Source organism: Periplaneta americana, chromosome 13 (genome assembly GCF_040183065.1).
Source record: "Periplaneta americana isolate PAMFEO1 chromosome 13, P.americana_PAMFEO1_priV1, whole genome shotgun sequence".
Lineage (NCBI taxonomy): Eukaryota > Metazoa > Arthropoda > Insecta > Blattodea > Blattidae > Periplaneta > Periplaneta americana.
Genome location: NC_091129.1, coordinates 124,686,401 through 124,708,295, shown reverse-complemented (window position 1 = coordinate 124,708,295; position 21,895 = coordinate 124,686,401). Strand labels below are relative to the sequence as shown.

General features: G+C 36.5%; 1 protein-coding gene across 3 annotated transcripts in view; it reads left to right on the top strand.

The window, feature by feature from the left end:
• LOC138712369 (E3 ubiquitin-protein ligase RNF19B-like) overlaps positions 1-21,895 on the top strand; it is a 365,180-nt gene that overhangs the window by 41,577 nt on the left and 301,708 nt on the right. Inside the window, exon 1 of one of the 3 annotated variants that reach the window (XM_069844042.1) lies at positions 18,288-18,309. The exons of the other annotated variants lie outside the window; for them this stretch is intronic. The gene's annotated coding sequence lies outside the window, so the exon portion shown is untranslated. Of the gene's footprint in view, positions 1-18,287; positions 18,310-21,895 lie in introns of those variants that run through there. 3 annotated transcript variants of the gene reach the window in all.

Sequence of the window (21,895 nt, the reverse complement as noted above, 5' to 3'; positions counted from 1 at the left end):
CCCATCATTCTCCAATCTTTCCTATTTTCTGCCTTCCTCTTAGCCTCCGCATATCCACATATTTTAATGTCTATCATCTGGTATCTTCTTCTACCCCGAACTCTTCTCCAGTTCACCATTCCTTGCAGTGCATCCTTCAGTAGACAGTTTCTTCTCAGCCAGTGACCCAACCAATTCCTTTTTTCTTTCTGATCAGTTTCAGCATCATTCTTTCTTCACCCACTCTTTCCAACACAACTTCATTTCTTATTCTGTCTGTCCACTTCACACGCTCCATTCTTCTCCATCTTCACATTTCAAATGCTTCTAGTTATTTTTCTTCATTTCGTCGTAATGTCCATCTTTCTGCCCTATACAATACCACACTATACACAAAGCACTTCAGTAGTCTCCTCCTTGGTTCTTTTTCCAGAGGTCTGCAGAAGATGCTTCTTTTTCTATTAAAAGCTTCCTTTGCCATTGCTATCCTCCTTTTGATATCCTGGCTGCAGCTCATGTTACTGCTTATAGTACATTCCAAACATTTGAAGCTGTTCACTTGCTCTACTGCCTCGTTTAGAATTCGCATGTTTACTTTCTTTTTCTTGCGACAACCATGGTCTTGTTTGCTTTATCTTCATCCTATACTGCTCACAGCTGTCATTTAGCTCCAGTAGCATATCCCTTAGTATCATCTCCTCTTCTGCTAACAACGCCATCAGCAAATCATATGCACTTTATTCTTCTTCTTCTTCTTCTTCCTACTTTTACCCCTCCCATGTTCTGAAAACAGTTCTTCACCAAATCCTCAAAGTAGATGTTGAACAGGATAGATACAAGTGTTTAAATTCTATATTAGTCTTTTGTCCTCGTTGGTGTAACCTACAATACAGATAACGCCTTTGGATGTGAATCAGCGGCGCGGCGTTTGTGCTACTCATATAGTCGAGCGCGACGCTTCTTGCTGTATGCGATGATGCAAACTACATATACAATTTCCTGAACAATTTATGGAATAAAAATATTATTTACTCATTGTACGTACCAGTTTTGTGAAAGGCACCACTGAAACTGGCAGCCTTCATCGTTCACACATTTTTGGCACCTCTTTAGGAAATTATCCATCACTCGCTGTAGTTCTCGTTGAGCAATGATGGCATGCTCCTGACGGATATTAAGTTTCAGTTCTTGCAGGGTGTGTGAGTTTATATTTACTCCAGAGATGAAAGTCGTAGAGAGTTACGTCGCGGAATCGAGGGGACCACAAATCCCTACTAATAATTATGTCCTGATTTGAACATTGTTTTCGGTAATTTCTGTCATCGAAAAATTGATTCTGTGTGTTGTGGCAGAGTCCTGTTAAAATTGATTAAAAATCTCCAATTTAATAGGAGAAAATAATAATAATGATGATGATGATTATTATTATCATCATCATCATCCCCGTTATTGTCAAATTGGAAGTATATAGTCCGGGTCACTGCATTAAAACTGTTTCGGCTCTGAATAGCATCATGGAAGGGAAAATGTAACAAGAACAAGATTTAAAAAGTGAACAAACTAATAGTATAATAATATAAATAATTATTCATATATCAAAGAATTATGGGAATTGGTATTATGATAATTACAAAGCAAGATAGTTATAGCATACAGGGTGAATGTAAATTCAACCGACAAACTGTGTTAACTGATAGGAGGCATAATTTGAAGTATTTTGAAGTCGGAAACCACATACCGGAAACCCTTTGTTTCTTAGCATCAGGCCGCCAAAGTGTCTAGGGAAGAATCCGATGATAAAATTACTTCCTGTAGGACGTAGGCGCTCACATTGTGCCTCAACTCAGATCACACCGTAAGGCACTCTGTTTACAAATCGCCTACCCAAATAGTGCAAGGCTTGTAATACCTTGACAGTGCTTTTCGTGGTAGATGGATTGAGAGTGGTGGTCCAGTATTCTGGTGTGCTAGGTCACCTGATATAAGCCCGTTAAACTTTTTTGTGTGGATACCGAAGTTTATCGCATTACAGTTGCTTCAGCTAAAGATCTTGTGGTACGGGTAGTTGCTGCAGCCCATGAGTTAAGCTAAATTCCTGACATGTTTGCAATGGTCAGGCGGTCAATAATTATGAGTTATAGAGCCTATATAGAATCAGAAGAATCAAACTTTGAACGAAGTCTGCAGTATTTTGTTTTTGTTAGACAATTGTGCGTCCACACTTGTGAAGTAATGCTTAGCGCGTCTGGCCGCGAAACCAGGTGGCCTGTGTTCGAATCCCGGTCGGGGCAAGTTACCTGGTTGAGGTTTTTCCGGGGTTTTCCCTCATCCCAACTTGAGCAAATGGTGGGTAACTTTCGGTGCTGGACCCCGGACTCATTTCACCGGCATTACCACCTTCATCTCATTCAGACGCTAAATAACCTAAGATGTTGATACATCGTCGTAAAATACCCTACTTAAAAAAATGTGAAATTTCATTAGTTCTAATTTTTGCTTTTTGTATGTACTACAATTTTAGAGTATTAATTTGATTTTTTGAAACTAATTATTGTTCGTTAAAGTTATAAATTAGAATTGTGCTACAAGTAAAATTAAAGGTAAAGTAATTAAGTAGTTTTCAAATAAAAATAATTAACACTCTGTCTTGTGAATAATTGGTTTGTTAACTCAAATTGTTTACTTGGATGCCCTCTATAACTCCTGGAACTGTGTCGGTTGAATTTAAATTCAATCTGAGACAGAATGACGTAGGACAGACTGGTGAAGATTTCGGGGGAAAAAAACGTACAAACCAATAGGAAAGAGAATATGGGGACGGTCCTTTGAAGAGTCTACTGGATTAAAACCTGAAGTGGTACCGCTACAGGCCAACAAATCTGTGATCGGTGATAAAGATATGATGATTTAATGATTCTAATATAGTATTTGTTTTAATAATCTGTTACGGTTAATGCTATTCTGATTTTTTTTTCAATCTTAGAGTTGTTACAACAGCGGTTCAGTGTTAGCTAATAGTCTACATAATTTGACTTTGAAGGACACAACCGATCTCATCTCATTCCCTTTCTAAGACCTTAAGTTGAACTTTAGCAACAACCTACGTCTTGACAGTATAACAAGTCTTTGTCTTGAACTAAACGCAAACATGCTTATTTTTTAGGGGACTTTGGACGACCTAAAACAACTTGTTCAGAAAGGCTGTTCTAACGTATGTGGAATAATGAAGATTATATCTGATCTGAAGGTCAGTATTCATAAACAGGAATAAGAAAGTGCTTTGCGTTACTTACATTCACGAACCTCATGCACTTGAAGTTCGAAGATACGATTACTTGGGTCTTACCGCTTCTTGGGGTTTACCTCGAGGTTTTTTAATCATACATTTTAATCTTGACATTAGATAAGGGTAGGACTCTAGTGACGCCGGACAATCAATTGAGATAGTTACTTCCTTTTCATGGAAGGACTGTTATCTGTGCTTGGTATACTTAAGTACGTGTCTTGTTCTGGGTTTAACTCCTTTAGAGTCAGCTATATTTATACAGAATGTGCTAGAAATGTCATGTACAATTTGTTAAAAATACAAATGCATGCTATGTCTCGTATAATAATGATAATAATAATAATAATAATAATAATAATAATAATAATAATAATAATAACAATATTATTATTATTATTATTACTACTACAGTAGAATCCCTCTTATCCGGCACCAAAGTGACCAGACTAGTTCCGGATACGACATTTTGCCGGATAATTGAATAAATACCGGTATACACAAAAAAAGAAAGTTCGTATTTCATGGTGCCAAATGTTGAAACTGCAGCCATGTGAAGCTTATTTCTCTATAACTTGCTCATAACTGAATAAACATAAAAATTGTATCGATTTTCCTTATTAAAACACATCACACAACACAAAAAATAATACAGTAATTTTAGTTCGAATATTCACTGAAAATTAAAGTTCGTGGGAACTTCCTAATGTAGCAACACTGACGGCCCGAACGTAACTAAATAAACATAAAGACTGTGTGGATTTTCTTTATTAAAATACATCATATAACACAAATAATACATTAATTTTAGGTTCGAATATTCACTGAAAATTAAAGTCCGTGCGAACTTCCTAATGTGGCAAACTGACGACTCTGACTTGACTGTCGCAGTGTGGCAGGTTTAAACATTTTTTTTGGCCCAGCCAAAAGTGCCGTTGTTTTGGTATTACCGGTTATTTGGGTACCGGTTACGAGGGATTTTCCACAGGCGCAGTCCACACCTATGGAGTAACGGCTACCGCGTCTGGTCGCGAAACCAGGTGGCCCGGGTTCGATTCCCGGTCGTGGCAAGTTACGTGGTTGAGGTTTTTTCCGGGGTTTTCCCTCAACCCAATATGAGCAAATGCTGGGTAACTTTCAGTGTTGACTCCGGACTCATTTCATCGGCATTATCACCTTCATCTCATTCAGACGCTAATAACCTAAGATATTGATAAAGCGTCGTAAAATAACCTACTAAAAAAATTGACAGGCGCATATTGAACGATCCAAATAATAGCCTAAGTGTCTTTTGCTCATGTTCAGTACTTAAGGGTCGTTTAATCTGTTAATATAGCTACACGTAACACATTAAATTTGTTTAGAAAAGCATAAGTAACAATTTATCTGAAATCCTTATGCAAAATTAAAACTAAGTTTTTACTAAATATCGGCTACATGTTTAACGCTCTATCAGAAAAGTAGTAGGCTTATTTATGTCAGCATTGATAAACGTGATAATTTGTATTCATCTAAAACGCATTAGTATACTGTATAGCTTTTATCCTGATAACAGTATTGAAAATAAATATTAAGATAAAACTAATTAACCATGTTCTGAATGGAACTGTTTAACCGATGTGGCTTTTCTTATACTGAACAAAATACAATAATTAATCAAAATGGTAACCTTGAAACATTGCCTGACATCAGTGGCAGGGATTATTATGTAGACTATTAGTATGAAGGATTTTGGGGTAAGATTTTGATGACCACATTGCACCCCGAATTTGTGACTGCAGTTAATAGTAAAACCGCGTATATATTTTTTGGCTGATCGTGTTTTTTAACAATATTACCAATTTTGTTGGTAAGCCTTGTAAGTTAAACTTATAACACATTTGCGGTAAGTAAATAAATCATCTTTTATTTCTTTACTTAAAAGTAACTATATATCAATGTCGCGTACCATTATGTGCTATGAGGAAATAACTAAATGTCTCATATACCTGTACTCTTTCTAAATTAATTTATTGGAGTGAAAATTTGTAAGAAAACAAATTAATGTAGATAAGACGTAAGCGTGAAAACAATTTTCTGACGGCTTCCGGTTGTTGCTCTGAGCGCCTCTCGTGGGGTCTTTTTTTAAATGTTAGTAGGTTATTTTACGACGCTTTATCAACATTTTAGGTTATTTAGCGTCTGAATGAGATGAAAGTGATAATGCCGGTGAAATGAGTCCGGGGTCCAGCACCGAAAGTTACTCAGTATTTACTCATATTGGGTTGAGGGAAAACCCCGGAAAAAACCTCAACCACGTAACTTGCCCCTACCGGGAATCGAACCCGGGCCACCTGGTTTCGCGGCCAGACGCGCTAACCGTTACTCCACAAGTGTGAAGTCGTGGCTGAACGCGAAAATGTCCATGGAATAAAACACGTATTCAAGCATTAACCTATAGGCCTACCGGTATGCAATTATTTACACTGATATATAATTGTGTCACCTACAAACATTTTCGGTAATGTGCTATTTATTTATATTGATGTATAATGAATGTGCCACGTACCTACTTGTTTGAAGACAAAAGTGAACTTTCTATAATTTCTTCATTACAACATTTTCACAATCGCCGCCGAATAATAACAAATGAATGACACCTGTCGACAAAATATATAAATAATAACAAATGAATGACACCTATCTACAAATAACAAATAGGGATCACACATGAAAATGTTAGTGTCCAGAAACAAACTATGTATTTGAATTATGATTAATAATTTATGTTTTGTATTAAGATCGGCCCAAAAATAGTAACTTATGCGATACATGTGTTAAGTTCATAACAGAATCTCTAACTTTTCCTCGATTGTGTTATAATGCACTAAAATGCGGGAGAATATTATTTCGATTTATACATACGTACCTTTATTATGGCTCAGTCGGTAGTGTTTTCATTTAACATATCCAGTGGCCCTACATTCTATTTCTAACAAATGGGAAGTGAAATGGAATTTCGTGAGGGACAGTATGGCTTAGCACTGCGAACTTTAGAGATGTATTGCGCTAACCCTCAAGTTAAATGCATTCTCAAACCCACACCGACTGACTACACTAATGTTCACTACTTATCCAGGTGTCGAGCAGGCAACTCCCCTCGTCCATATGCTAATCCCTCCGTCCATCGCCAGACGGAATGCTATGGAATGATAACGAATGGAGAATGTTGACGGAATGATGTCGATACCTAATATGGGAAACGGGAGAACCCCGAGGAAAATCCCTTGCGACCTTGTCCGCCACAAGTTTCTGAAAAATCCCAGACTTGACCGGGACTCGAACCCGGACGGCCTGGGTGACATGACAAGCTGAAGGTCTGACCACTCAGCCACCGCAGGGGTTTACGAGAAAATGGACATTTATCTCCTTTTCATAAAGGCTGCTTATGTGTCCTTTGTCTTATTTTTCCTGTGCTCTCTCAAGTGTCTTGCGTCACGCTAGTCAGCCAAGAAAGAAAGAGCATTCGTAGCGTGAACCTGGAAATTCATGCATTCGGTCCCCCCTTCCCAAAGATAAATATATGGTGACAACTATCTGTAGGCTACGACCAATCAATTTCCAAGTTAATTAAACTTGGTGTTTTGTTGCATAGAACTGTACATTCTCTGCATATTAAATTTTTATTTTTATTTTACGTTCTCGGTCTTAAATTTTTTATCACCACATGAAACAAACGAGCAGACGGATGAAGGGAATACGGAATATGTGAATTACGGAACAAATATACGGACGCCGTGTGCAAGGTTAAATCTGCATCTCGCCATTGTTTTCCAGTAATAATTTGGTTTATGTCCTCAAAGTAGAACGTTAATAATATTAATGAAATTTCGACAGATGTGTGAAATTCGAAATGTTTTAGATTTAGAGAATACTCCACCATATCTTTGTATGTGTTTGTGTGTGAGACTGTTAACGTTATTTATAAACACCTCAGTAACGTAGTATGACGCAGAAAGAAGTTTTCCACTGTACAAAATCTTCTTGAAGGACAAGAGACCGGTTTGAGATTTTAAAACCTGTAAAGTGCTGGTTATGAACTGCAAATCTTAGCAGGTATTAGATAACTAGAGCACTTTTGCACCAATTTATAAGGATTAAACGCAGGTTTATTTTCTCTTAGCATTTGTACGAGTACTTGACACTTGAATTTGTTCGTTTATTAACTCGTATATTGTATATAGGTTTTTTTCCATGTAAGTCTACAGAGCTTGGAGATGCTGAAAATAATCGATTTCCATATTTCCATGAAGATGAACTTTTTTTAGCATCCTTGATGATAAAAAAAAAGATTAGGCATGTTGTCCATCTGTCCATCCATTCATCCGCCTGTGCATAGCAGTATCTCCAAGTCAGCTTCTCCTGTAATGATGCAGTGAAATATAATACGTAATTATATTGGAAAATCAACACTTTTAAGGTTTATAAAATATGAAGCACAAAACATATTGCATTATATTTTACCCTGAGTTTGAATTTAGAAAGTGTAATTGCAGAAACCTGCATCTGCCGTTCATTCTTCGTCATGATTCAAGTTTCAAAGGCCTAAAGATAAATGTTAACTTTCAGGATTCTGAATGCGTTATATCCATTTAATCTTAGCTGAAAAACATGCCATCTCATTTGAACTTTGCCCTCAATTTCACTCGTATCACGAGACAACAACGGCGGCAAAGAAAGTAGCATTTAATTCGCTGCTCACCTGTTTGGTGTCATAGACGTCATGGAGGAGAACGGTTTTAATCTTACTCAGCAAGAAAATGACAGTATGCAAGCGGTATCAGTTACTGATACAAGAACTGAACTTGAAATGCAAGTTTTATGTATGGAAGAAAATTGAGGAAAACCTTAAAGAATGACATTGAAACTTACTCAAGGCTTTTAGTGAACCCGGAAGTTCATTGCTGCCTTCACATAAGCCCGCCATCGGTCTCTACCGTGAGCAAGATTAATTCAGTCCCTACTATCATAGCTCACATCCATTTTAATATTATCCTTCCATATACGTTTCGGCCTCCTCAAAGGACTTTTTCCCTCCGGCCTCCCAACGAACATACATACGAGTATGCATTTCTGCATTTTCCCGTACGTGCTACATGCCCTGCCCATCTCAAACGTCTGGATTTTAATGTTCCTAATTACGTCAGGTGAATACAATGCGTGCAGTTCTGCGTTGTGTAACTTTCTCCATTCTTCTGTAACTTCATCCCTCTTAGTTCCAAATATTTTCCTAAGCACCTTAATCCCAACATCCTTAACCTCTCTCCCTCTCAAAGTAAGAGTCCAAGTTTCACAAACCATACAGAACAACCTATAATATTTTTATTTTTATTGGGTTATTTTACGACGCTGTATCAACATCTAGGTTATTTAGCGTCTGAATGATATGAAGGTGATAATGCCTGTGAAATGAGTCCGGGGTCCAGCACCGAAAGTTAGCCAGCATTTGCTCGTATTGGGTTGAGGGAAAACCCCGGAAAAAACCTCAATCAGATAACTTGCCCCGACCGGGATTCGAACCCGGGCCGTCTGGTTTCGCGGCCAAACGCGCTGACCGTTACTCCACAGGTGTGGACAACAACCTGTAATATAACTGTCTTATAAAATCTGACTTTCAGTTTTTTGAGACGAGACTTGATGACAAAAGATTTTCAACAGAATAATAATAATAACAGGCATTTCCCATATTTATTCTGTGTTTAATTTCCTCCTCAGTATCATTTATATTTGTTACTGTTGCTCCAAGATACTTGAATTTTTCTACTTCTTCAAAGAATAAATTTCCAATTTTTATATTTCCATTTCGTACTATATTCTGGTCACGAGACATAATCATATACTTTGTCTTTTCGGAACTTCCAAACTCATCTCTTTACTTGCTTCAAGTAAACTTCCGTGTTTTCTCTATTAGTTTGTGATTTTTCTCCTAACATATTCACGTCATCTGGTGTAACCCGTTCAATTCCAAACTCTGTGTTATTCTGGGCTTTCATAATGGTACATTCTAGAGCAAAGTTAAAAGGTAAAGGTGATAGTATATCTCCTCGATTTAGCCCGCAGTGAATTGGAAAAGCATCTTAACAAACTGGCCTATGCGGACTCTGCTATACTTTTCACTGAGACACAGTTTAATTAATCGAACTAGTTTCTTGGGAGTATCAGATTAAATAAGTATGGTATATAAGACTTCTCTTTTAACCGAATCATATGCCGAGATATTAAAACTATACAAATGAAATTCTACAAAATGATGAGTGTGTCTATGGCAACTTACGTATGCGAAAATTGGACAATGAATAGGTAAGAAAAAAAATATATGTATTTATATCTTACCTATTCATTCTCCAGTTATGTATGTGTGTATATATAGCTGACATTAAGTTCTTAATATCAGCAACTGAATTTACTCTTTTAGATAAAAAGAGATATCCGTAAAGAGTTGAATACTAGTAGTCAGAAAGTACCGGAATTTCAGGTGACAACGCCATGCTCTATAGGCAACTTCTCTGCCTTGTCCGTGTGGTATGTGACCTACTCTCCAGGCCAAAACTGCAGTCTTCAACGTGGATATCCCCCGGCTCACCACGGCAAAAGAGATTCCTTGCCGACCGATCAAAGGGGAGAGTAATGCTTGAAGTGTTCTTCGATATCCAGGGCCTCGTACATTTCGAGTTTATTCCTGAGGGTCGAACTGTCAATAAGGAGGCGTATGTTGCAATTCTTCGCCGTCTTCGTGATACAGTCGACGAAGACCCGACTTATGGCAAGGACAGAATTGGGTTTTCGATCATGACAATGCCCCAGACATCGGTCGCTCTTGGCGGGCGAATTCCTCGCACAACACAAAATACCTGTCCTTCCACAGCCACCATATTCTCCAGATCTTGCTCCAGCAGATTTCTCTTATTTCCAAAGGTCAAATCTCTACCCAAGGGATAATAATAATAATAATGATTTATTTAACCTGGCAGAGTTAAGGCCATACGGCCTTCTCTAACACTCAACCAGGAGTAAAAACTGCGTTATAGAAACACTACAAATTTACAAAGTACACACAAAACTGAATAAGATAATAATAATAAAATGTAAACAACAAGTAAGAAGAAATCAGACATAATATATAACATACAGAAAGAAAGAAAAAAGCATAATAAAATGTGAACAGCAGGTCAAAAATAAATGAGGCCTACAAAGTATAAAAAAATAAGAATTATTGATAATAATAATAATAATAATAATAAGAATAATAAATAAGAATAGTAATGATAATAATGATAATAATATCAATAATAATAATAAATAAAATAATAACAGGCCTAATAGTAATAATAATACTAATAGTAGTAATACAATAGTGCAGTACAAAGCATACAATGAATACAATATTTTTAAGTATACACAGTAAGGAAAATTATGTTTATATGTAGCTCAACTTATCACATTAGAGATATACCATTATCGGAAAATATGAGAACAAAAATATAAAATAAGTTAAATATCACTAGAACATAAAAAAAAAAATGTGAATACGTGGAAACATGCAATACAACACTTGTCATAATAGTAAGTTAGTTTGGCAACTCGTCATAAGATAATTTTCTAACTTGGATTTGAAAGATTTCAATGTTCGGCAGCCCTTGACTTCAGGCGGCAGAGAGTTCCAGTGACGAGAGGTAGCAACAGTGAAAGATGAGGAATACAGAGATGATGTGTGAAGTGGAATTTCTAGCGTGTTATCGCGTTGTGATCGAGTATTAATATTATGATAGCGAGAGAGAGTATGAAAACGAGCGAATAAATAATAGGGGGATGAAGTGTGCATAATTCGATATAGGAGAGAAAGTGAGTGCAGATTTCTCCTCTCATGTAACCTAAGCCATGATAACTTCTCGAAAGAAGGTGAGATATGATCATAGTATCGAACATTACAAATGAAGCGGACGCACGCGTTATGAACACGCTGTAGTTTCTGGGCGGAATCAATCCTGAGATCACTGAACAAAACGTCGCAATAATCGAAATGAGGTAGAATGAGTGTCTGTACCAGCGTCTTTTTTAATTTAGATGGATAATGATACAATCTTTTTAGTGAATGGAGAATAGAGAATGCCTTCTTACATGTATATTTAATATGCGTATCCCAACTAAGATTAGATTCGAAATGCACTCCGAGATTTTTTACGGTAGAGCTAAACGGGATGATTGTTTTATCCAGTTTCACAGGTGGAATATTCAGGTCGTTGACTTCAGGAATTAATCTACGGTTCGCGAACAGAATAGCCTGTGATTTACATGCGTTTAGGTTAAGCCCAAATTGTTGAGACCAGGAAGAGATGGAATCAAGATCTTTATTAAGACTATTAATGCTATCATTTAGTGCATCAGGACGCGCTGAAATATACAACTGAACGTCGTCTGCATATATTTGATATCTGCAGTGCTTAAATGATTTAGAAATTCCATTTATATAAATAGAGAAGAGCAAGGGGCCTAATACTGATCCCTGAGGAACTCCTGTATCTACAGTACGCCAGGATGAGAAACGATTATTAGATATGACACGCTGCTGGCGGCCAGTAAGGTAGGAGTACATCCAGGTGATAGCACTATCAGAAAGGTGTAGCGTTTGTAGTTTAGTCAATAGTAGATCGAAGTAAACAGAATCAAAGGCTTTGCTATAGTCCAATAAAACTAGTACAGTAGCCTGTCGTTTATCCATGGCTGCGCGTATGTCCTCAGTAACATTCAACAAAGCAGTAGAAGTGCTATGGCCATTTCTGAATCCTGATTGTAAAGGGTCTAAAAGATTAAATTCTATTAGGTAGTCTGACAACTGCTTATGAATGATGCGTTCCAGGGCTTTGGATAAAACGGGAAGAATGGAGATTGGCCTATAGTCTTTTGCAGAAGTTGGTGAATTTACTTTAGGAAGTGGGCGTACCAAAGCTGTTTTCCAGAGTTGCGGATAAACAGACGTGATAACTGAAGAATTGAAAATATGGGTTATTACAGGAAGCACGATATCAACTAACTTATTGATAAAGACTATGCTTATGTTGTCAGAGCCTTGTGCTTTAGATTTAATGCTTTTAAGAGCCCTTCTTACTTCAGAATCAGTAATGTGCGAGAAGAAAAATTTTTCGCGAGAAGGAGGAGGATTAGCTAGGAGAGTATTAATTGTATTTAGTTTTGACTTTTTCAGGTCGTATAGTGGGAGGTGAGGTAAAGTATTCATTGAGTTTATCAAGTGGTATGTTTATAACTTCAGCTTCTGATGCTTTCTTCCCTACTCCCATATCACGTAAGTTATTCCAAAGACACCGCGGATGGCGGTTTGCTTCAGCCGAGGAGGTGAAAATTCATGCGACAAGAGCTCTGCGGGAAGTGATCAAAGTTGGGCTGTAGAAATGTTTCTAGAATTGGTATGGACTGTGGAAGAAGCGTGTCACTGCCCAGAGGGCATACATTTTGAAGTTGGTGGTGTGTAAATGGTTATATGCTATCTGCAGCAAAGGTATCTGCATGTTCGCACTGAGTCTATACGCCTGGAGAGTATGACACATACCACACGGACGAGGCAGAGAAGTTGCCTATAGAGGATGGCGTTGCCAACCGAAGTTCCGGTACTTTTTGACTATACTAGTGTATGTGGTATAGACCTACAGTATATACAAAAATTGATTTAGAAACTTGTACTGACACAGTCTAAGAATGGATGAAAATCGCTTACCAAAGTACTGTTGAACTACGTATAACCCTCAAGGCTACAGAAATTTAGTCATAGAGCAAGTTGCCAAGACGTATTCACATGAGGACGCAACAGGCTAACAGGCCAACTCCTTGTGGAGGAGGAGGAAGATGAAGAAATAATATTTATGTTAAACATTCGATTCTGAACAGATTCTTTTGTAGTTTGTGTAATTTGTTTGTGTACCTTATATTTAAAATTTGTTTCTGAATGGGTTTGTACATAGATTGTGCAAATTGTTCTTTGTTTCTCTTTTACATTTTTATGTATTTACATTAATCATTCGATTCAGAAAAGATACTTATATCGATTGTGCAAATAATACATTTTATATGGGCCTTTTAATCATTCGATTAGGAGCTTGAAAAAATGGAAGCGAATATGGGAAAAGTTTACCTTTTTCTACCGGTTTTTATGTTTTGGAAAAAAAAAAACCGTTCAGTTCGAATGTAAGATATAAACTCATAAATAGTTGGTAAAGTGGTAGAGGATTTGGAAAAATGAAAATGAATATGGGAAAAGTTGATCGCTCCCCGCCCGTGTCATAGTGGTTAGCCTCTCTGCCTTCCACCGTAGCGACCCGGTTTCGATCAGCAAATGGCCATGAAATAATTTGTTGACAAAACCGGCGCAAGAGGTTTTCCTCGGGGTTCTGCCGTTTCCCCCCCATCATTATTTCACCACAATCACAATCACTCTGCGAGGCTCCGAATCAGGCCTCCAGAACAAATAGAAAAAAAGGTTGAAAGTTGTTTGAAATGGCGTTCTTTTTTACTAAAATTTTCTTTGTAATAATGTTAGCTGCAAAAATCCTAGTACAGAGCATTGTACGCATAAACAGCAATAACTGAGTGAAAAAAATTTCAAAATTGAGTAATTTTTAGAAAAGATATGGCATTTTGAAGAAATAATTTTTAATTAATTATTTTTTTTAAGGAATCAAAAAGTGAAATTGAAGTTTCTGATATATGGTTATGTTAGTCTACTTTCATATGTTGTCTGATAAATATCTTAAAAAGGTTGGTTAGAAAATGTAGATTTTCCTCCAAAACGTTAATACATACCTTAATAGAGACTATCTCTGATATTGTTTTTTCTTATTTAAAGTCGCTATATAAACTACTAGGCTTAGCTTATTAATACTTGATCAGGAGAGAGGAGCATTGATGAAGTACTCGCATCACTGAGAGTTGAGATTCAATCTAATATCATCTCAAGAAAAGGAAAGGATTTGAAGAAGGCTAACGACAAGTGAAAAAAACAGGCCGCCGATGCTATTCTCTTTATAGTATGTAGGTAATGTTGATGAGCGAAGGCGCGCTGCCAATCGTACGTCAGCCAGGGATTCGCTATGGTCTTCGAGAGTTGCGAACATATGTGGTTTCTCGTCTCCTCCTGTGTTCTCTTCCTGACGCAGGTCCTTTTATCACCTTTTTTGAATGTAGCAATTTCGTGCTTCTACTATCTACAGAGTCATAATGCGATCCCGTCAGAGTTTCAGCCTCAGATACCGATTTTTCCCTGATGACTAATGACACCTATTCCAGTTTCTCTAGAGGAAATATTAAGTTCTTTGCACCTTTGGAATAGTCTCTGCACAGTAAAATCGTTAACAGCAGGCACACAACATAGCACATCCTTCGTTCATATTTCACCAAGCGAAATTGCTGTTGTAGCTAACCCTGGACTTGAAAGCATGTTACATGTCAATTCAGTTTTACCCCTTGTGAAAAGCCTCAACAGTTATAATTTCACCAAACAATAACAGTCGGTGAGAATGAATTCAATAGCAACCATAATTTTTATTGCTGGAAGTATGTACAGACTGAGAAACAAAATTTGGGCTACCTAATTTTATGAAGTTCTAGATACAGTGTATTGTGCATGCGCAGAGCACCTAAATGTATGCTATAATACTTGTGGAGAGTCTTGCGAAGTTTGTTGCCTACATAGAGAAGGAATGCTACCAAGACTCGGCCCATATTTTAATTCCGTATCTATACAATATCTAATGCACAGAAAAGTTTGGATTGCAATGGTCATAAACTATCTTTGACAAGGGTATTACTTTAAAATGGAAAAGAAACTACTGCTGCCAACAGAAAAAAAGGTGGGAATCGTAAAAATTTGTTTATACTCGTGGTTATATTGATATTTAAAGTATTATTACCTTTGCGCCGGTAACTGTTTTAGTGTCTTCGCAAAAGACGGGAAAAAATGTAGGAAAATGTAATAGTATTATTATTGGTCATGGGACTATGCTCTTCAATACGGGTAGGCCTGTTTACGTCCAGTGTAACGTTTTGCGGTATTCCGAGAAGTAGTAAGTGTTAATGTTCTTGAGATTCCAATTAGATCTGGGAGATATGAAGACAATGGGTGTTACGCAAGTTATTGCGAATGCATTCACAAAGGCAGACGTACAGTTGATGCGATTTAAAATGTTTTGAAAGTACTGATAATTTTAAGTACTTAATGCTTTCTTCACACAGGTTCAGTGAGCAGCATAATTCTAAGAAACTGTAAACCCATAATGTACTCTTAGCAGTAGATAGTCCTACAGGCTTTTGACCTGTTTTAATTATCTTTTTGGTGGTAGGTACAGTCTTTTAGCTTGTTTCATATTAACAGTATTGGTATGAAATTGCGAAATTAATTTATTTGTGGTTTGTGTGGTATACTATGACACAATGACTCGAAGTGATGGGCCTAATACATTTTTCAAAAGTGAACCGTGCTGCCGACTACACCACCTCATTCTAGTGCCAAGGTCATGAAAGCCCTCATGGCGTGTAAAGAGGGATTCCCTTACCTTTACCCCATTGTTCTGCAACTTACTTATGTAAGAGATCAAAGGGGGATTCCCTTACCTTTACCCCATGGTTCTGCAATTTATTTATGTAAGAGATCAAAATATAGTTGTAGTAGTCTTTGTGAGAGTATATAAGTCTACAGTATACCGATAAAATTGTTCAATTTGTAGACTGACCATAGAGCAAGAATATTATTGAAACATAAAGGATGTTTTATTCCTTACTCAACATCTTGATTTCCATGCAGTACTGATGTCTTTCGTTTGATGGTTGCTTATATGAAGAGCCAGATTTGGCTTTTTTCACCACGTGATTGTGATTTTCTTTCCTGACACATCTTGTGAAATTGTGAAACACAACACTACTTCATGGAGTACTTTTATTTTCTCTGTCATTTTTCTTCATCATTGAATCACTGTTTACATCTCGTAAAACATGATTAGTATCTGAAGTATTTGAGAAATTTTATCCATTCGTCCGTCCATCCTTTTAAATAGTATGTCTGACAGGTATGCTTTCAACGATACGATGATTTTAGTGAGTAAATTTTTTATTATTGCCGCGTTTCGAGCGTTGTCCAACAGTAAGACTAGAGTGCAGAATTGTTACTTCTCAGCTTCCAAGCTTGCTCAACAATATACTATAGAACACTTTAAAGTATTTTAAAATGTCTTAGGGATCCAGCTATAGGCTATATGCAGCGGTCATCAGCACAGTGCACCCTCGGGCTAGCTTCTCTTAACCGCGTGCATCCGTGGCTGCTGGCGGGTATGCTTTGTCCCTCTCCCTTCTGCGTGACAGTGCATATTGCAATACACTCCTTGCCTGTTACCCATTTCAGCGAGTTCTGACGACCACTGCTATAGAGTAACACCTCAATGTTGTCTCAGATGTGTTTATATATTAAATCTGGTCGAAAAGTAGTAATTATGGCTTGAAGTAATTATCTGGACGAAACTTTGAAAATTACAGGAAATCTTTGAAAGTAGAAAGTTTGGACATCATGTAAAGACAACTTCTTCGAGTTTACCACGAGAAACACTGCTAAACTTGGTTGTACTGATGCCTATCTTTGTCAGTCATGTTCGTCAGCCCTTATTTGCGTAATAGAATGTGAGTGGACGTTACCATAACGGGAGTGCCGACGATTTCGCCGATACTGGTCGTAAAAAGTCACTCTTTCTTTGAAAAGAAAAGAAAAGTACAGTGCATATAGAAGGGAGAGATTTATTTAAAGCATATTACGATGTTAATGATAATGAAGCATGAAAAGTACGCGAGCGTAGATATTTTCATTGCATTGAAATAGGAACGATTAATTTGTTTCATCTAATTAACGGATATTTGTGCGAAAGTGATTTATAATAAGCTTATATTCAGGAAACTCACATTCTTGCATCTTCTTTTGAGAGAAATTGATTTTATAACGGACGCCGAATTGAAATATTATTTGAAATCTTCACAGGATTGTCTGGCCATTGTGATAATAATTTGTGCGAATATTGCGATTAACTTCATTATCTGAGATATGAAGAGGAAGCATTGTGATTGTGCAAAAGTACGATTTCTACATTTTCGTTAAAATACACATTTTTCAACATACCTGACATTTCTCTTTGTCTGCAGCAATTATCTCCTCACGTATTTGTTGGATTTTGTTAATATTCATTATCTACAAGTCAATGTATCGGTGAATGATGCAGTGAAATATAATATATATTAAAAAACACAATGATGCTGTAGTTCAAATCCAATCAGACAATTCTCTGCTTGATTATTTATTACATAGAATAAACTGACAAATGAATCGATGAAGTCAGTGTTTATTTTATTTTATTTTTGCTAAGACAAATCAATTGTTACAACTGACAAATGAATCGATGAAGTCAGTGTTTATTTTATTTTATTTTTGCTAAGACAAATCAATTGTTACATACATGATTAGTTTTAGGCCTACTTTCCGTTATAATTTTAGTCTCAGGTTTTTACTCTTCTTATCGGATGGCTACTGGCCCTTTCCTGAAGGATTAACGATCACTAGTTGTAAAGTTCCTCTTTATGCGTGGTTTTCCATAGAATCAATATTACAAACGGCTTCACCTAACCTAGTTAAATCACAATATTTTAAAATTAAGTCAAATATATTACTTCTTGAGGTTAGTCACTTTATCCAAAATGATGACCGAAATCGGAAGTGTTTGAAAGTTGTGAAAGTTTTTGAAGGTAGTATTAAATTTGAATTCAAATATTGATGGAGTGACAGGGCTTTAAGGTTACATAGTAATAAGCTTCTCACACTGTTACTTGTTCATCACACTGTGCAATTTTATTTCTTTCGATGTGTTGTTCACTCAAGTAGTTTTATGACATGGAATTCTCTATTTCTTTCAGGTATGTTGCACTGCTTGGCAAGGCTCTCACTTCCTCATAGGACAGTTACAGTAAAGGTAATAATATCGAAGTGATATAATAAAAGCGATGGAAACAATAGAAAGCCGCATCATCGATTTCTTTTCCATGAGACATCGGTGGCGCGTTGTAAGTCAGAAAGGGTATGTTCACAGAATAATTGAGGCGTTCCGTGGAATAACAGCTTCATGTACATACGAGTACGTTGCGGCGTTTTTCCGTTTCTTGCATATTGTATTGAATCCTTAATAACACATCTCCCTCCTGACAAAATATTATTTCTCTCCAACAAATGCAGCGCCCTCTAGAAACATTTGAACGTCATTTTTCGGAATGCTGTTATATGGGTTATACCAGATCTAAAATGTTCGATTCCCTCTATCTCAGATTTAACATTTTGTAGTTCAATTTTTTTTCTAGTGAACACCTCAATTATAATGGGCACCAAAGTTTATGGCAAGGTGTAATAAGATAATATCATTAATACAGTTATGAATGATTAGTTAATTGAAGTAAGGAGACAATTCCCAAATAGGCCTGTTGTTTTTCTATCGCTTATTATTATTATTATTATTATTATTATCATCATCATCATCATCATCATCATCATCATATACCACGGATTCATTTCGTTGCTAAATATTCTTACGCCACATTGTTCCATATTTTTCTAATGTTTGCCTAGATGTTGCATATTTTTAAAAACGTTATCAATACAGAGTCTGTCAGAATGGTTGATCTAAGCTTTGAGAACATCATCGTTCTTCTCCGACTTAATATAGGTAGAAGGAAATTATTATAACTCTTCTACGAGTACTGTTAACATCAATATTCCACTCGCATGTGATGTTACTAGCTGTTCAATAATTAGTAAATAACTACTGATCTGCTAAACTAATATTTTGCAGGTACTAAATAACTTTGAGTGATGAACCGCAATAATCGAACTCTCAGTATGTAGCCTATCTCTCCAGCCAGAAGACTACATAGACGTTTCCATCCTTAAGGGGAGGGACGGTATTTTTTTTTTATGAAAAATGAGTAAATTTTAAAAAAAGAATTTCTTTAAAATACTCTGTGATGCGTGGAATACATTGTATAACATTTTGTGAGTATTTGTGCCCTTATGGGGTGTTGAGATGCCATTTTTAAACTTCCTGCGATCTGGATTTTTAAATTACACCGCCCTTTGATTGCTGTTTCCGGAACTTGACTAATTTAAAAAATAAAAAATAAAAATCTTTAAAGTACTCTGTGATATATATGGAATACATTGTATAACATTTTAGGGGGGGGTATTTGTGCCCTTAGCGGATGTCGAGACGCCATTTTTAATCTTCCTGCGCTCTGGATTTTTAAATCATACCGCCATTTGATTGTTGTTTCCTGAACTTTGCTACATTGCCAGACAAAAATCGATATAATTTCTGAACTATTAAAGATACATGCATGAAATTTATAAACACATTCTCTAGAATATTAGGAGACTTTTCTCTGTAACAGAATTTTCCTAATTGATTTCATTTTAAAAATATGTCTGTCTATTTGGAAGGAAAAAAATAAAGTAGTGTTATTAAAATTCAATTGCTTATTTTATAAATTTAGGGACTAATATCAAAATTCTGTTACAGACAGTTTGTAGAACATGCTTTTACATGTAAATTGTAACAAACTGTTCGAATTTATCTTTAAAAATGGCTAAGATATATCGGGTTTAGTAAAATCCTTCATTGGGTACATTTATTTTTTTCAAATCTGGTCCCCAATTTTTTTTTCAAAATATTTATTTTTGTTTGAGTTGCTATAGCCTTGAGCTCTATACGTACAAAAAAGTTAATATTTTACCAAATAGGAAAAAAGTTTTAAAAAATACCGTCCTCTCTCCTTAACATTTATGCTGGAGCATAACATTTTAGACACGCACAGTATGTACCGGTAGGCTTATACCGCATTCAATGATCTTAGTCCCAAATTATCTCAGACGCCTGCTCTGACACCACAAATACGAGTACAATCACACGAATGCTGTCCTGAAGTTGTGGAAGATTTATTATTTCACGCGAAAAACACTTAATTTCCCCATTGCAACTTTAAGGTCACTGTTACTGCGAAGCGCCTACGAGAGTTCACGAGGTTAACCAATACTCATGTGCCTCACTTAACAAAAACATGAACGGGACGAAGAAATGAGTTAATTGTAGTTAATCACAAAATACTTTTTCAATCCTAAATGGAAGCCACATGCGTAGTTCAGGCAGTCGCGATTTGGACTCTTGATTCGATGCTGTGTTCTGATGTGGGTTCCAATCCTACTTGGACTGATAAACTAAGGGGAATTTTGCTAAATTTTCATTACTGTTGAAGTAGTGTCAGGTAATCTCATGGCGATCCTCATACTTATCATGTTATCACCAACTCCTCGGCGCTAGATAAAATTGCAATTGAAAGAACGTCATTAAAGAACCTATTGAAAGCACTATTAATGGAAACAATTCCGAAGTCATGTTAGGTTGTCTTGAAAGTCACTTTCCTTTCGGTGCTTTGTCTCTTTTTTATGAGTAATTCACCGATTGTTGTTATCTGCCCTATTAACATGATCGTTCAGTTACAGTCTTAGAAATTGCATATTACATTCTTACACTGTATTTTTTTGTTTTGCGTACAGTAGCCCCTAATGTATTCATTTATGTTATTCTCGGTTTTTATCGGTGATCACGATTTACCAATAGCGAGAGAGTACTGTCATAAAAATTGAAAGTAGAAACAGAATTCATCTTTCAATGACTTTAGAGTCCAGTAACATATTAATGGAATTCAGTTACGAACTTCTTTCGTAAAAGGGAATTATTAATGAGATTGTCAGAACCTCCCCACAAACTTTAGATGCATATATCCAATGCAGATAGAGAAATATAAATAATGGGACACCGGCGTAGCTCACGGGGTAGGCGCGTTTGCCTAATGATCCGAAACTGCGCTCGAGTGTAGCTTCGATTCTCGTTTGAGCTTTTTCGCCGAGGTTTTTGCCAACCGTAAGGCGAATATCAGGTAATTCTATGGCAAATTCTCGGCCTCATCTCGCCAAATGTCATCTTGTTAGCACCACTTTCAACGCTAAATAATCTGTTAGTTGATACAGAATACATAGTTAAATAACCGACTAATAATATCATACCGGTACTAACTGTAAGTGTGTAAATATAGTACTTAATTGGAATATTGGATTAAGAACAGCGTATACGTGGAGAGAGTAGTCGAGTTGTCATCCTTTGTGAATCGCTACCCTGTCACGTGATATGCGAGATAAGCTTGTGTACTCGCTCTTCGTCAGCTGAGTGAGCACTGTCTATTCAAGGTCAGAATTTTGCGATAATATTTTATTCAAGTTACGAAGTATAATTATTTCACAATCTTACAGTCATTATGGGCAGCTAATAGTTTTATGTGTGTGTGTTTGCTATTGGAACCTGGCGATGTACTTAGTTTGACAGAAGGTTTCGATATGAGCTCATTAACAGTTCCTTTGTAAGCAGGAGAGACTGATAAATTATTGAAGCAAGCTTTGTCTAGTAAATATTTTGTCTAAATTTACTTTACTCAAATGAAAACATATGTGACAATGAA